Source organism: Salmo salar, chromosome 01 (assembly GCF_965601325.2).
Source record: "Salmo salar chromosome 01, fSalSal1, whole genome shotgun sequence".
Lineage (NCBI taxonomy): Eukaryota > Metazoa > Chordata > Actinopteri > Salmoniformes > Salmonidae > Salmo > Salmo salar.
In genome coordinates, this window is record NC_138291.1 from 126,350,878 (window position 1) to 126,352,500 (window position 1,623).

Sequence of the window (1,623 nt, forward strand, 5' to 3'; positions counted from 1 at the left end):
GGAACAAGGAGACCCCTTGTACAACGCTCAGATCACTGGAATATTCATCTCTCTGAAGAACAAGGCAGGTCTCACAGTCAGCAGAGATATTAAAGACTGTATGAATATAACAGAGATATTACAGACTGTATGAATATAACAGAGATATTACAGACTGTATGAATATAACACAGATATTATAGACTGTATGAATATAACAGAGATATTACAGGCTGTATGAATATAACAGAGATATTACAGACTGTATGAATATAACAGGCCTCTTCAGAAACAGACTTCATAGACTATATGAGGTTAGTGTCCTCTTCAGAAACAGACTTCATAGACTATATGAGGTTAGCGGTCCTCTTCAGAAACAGACTTCATAGACTGTATGAGGTTAGTGTCCTCTTCAGAAACAGACTTCATAGACTATATGAGGTTAACGGTCCTCTTCAGAAACAGACTTCATAGACTGTATGAGGTTAGCGGTCCTCTTCAGAAACAGACTTCATAGACTGTATGAGGTTAGTGTCCTCTTCAGAAACAGACTTCATAGACTATATGAGGTTAGTGTTCTCTTGGAGTCATCCTGCTTCTTCAGTCGGTTGCTCTTTCATACCAAACATGATGTCATTGAAAATACCGTCCTTGCTTCTGATGTACGCAGAGAGACCTAAGGTTAGCTAGTTCGCTACAAAGGCAGAGGTTAATGGAAAAAAATTATATAGTCATTTTAAAAAAATGCTAAGTTAGCTAGCTAGGTAATTTGAAAAATGCTAAACAAGAATACACATGAGAAACTAAAAAAGGCTATAATATCTACACTACTTGCTAGGGTACTTAATGAGTTTGTATGGAGACATTTGCCTTGAGGGATGAAGTAAAAAGCTTGCGACAAAATGTGTAGTCCTCAGTGGTGTAAAGTACTTTAGTAAAAATACTTTAAAGTACTACTTAAGTCGTTTTTGGGGTATCTATATTTTACTTTACTATTTATATTTTTGACAACTTTTACTTCTAAAGAAAATATTGTACTTTTTACTCCATACATTTTCCCTGACACCCAAAAGTACTCATTACATTTTCAATGCTTAGCAGGATGGGAAAATTGTCAAATTCACACACTTATCAAGAGAATATCCCTGGTCAGCTCTACTGCCTCTGATCTGGAGGACTCACTAAACAGAGAACATCCCTGGTCATCCCTACTGCCTCTGATCTGGAGGACTCACTAAACAGAGAACATCCCTGGTCATCCCTACTGCCTCTGATCTGGAGAACTCACTAAACAGATGCTCTGTTTGTAAGAACAAATTCTTACTTACAATGACTGCCTTGGTGGTGCCGTCTGGTTTGCTTAATATAAAGAATTTTTAATTATTTATACTTTTACTTTTGATACTTAAGTATAATTTAGCAGTTTACATTTACTTTGATATTTAAGTATATTTCAAACCAAATACTTTTACTCAAGTAGTATTTTAATGTGTGACTTCCACTTTTACTTGAATCATTTTCTATTAAGGTATCTTTACTTTTACTCGTATGACAATTGGGTATTTTTTCCACAGCTGGTAGTTCTGTATTCTTCACATTAGCAACTAATTAGCATTTCTTTTTTTGGGCGGGGGTGAATTACAG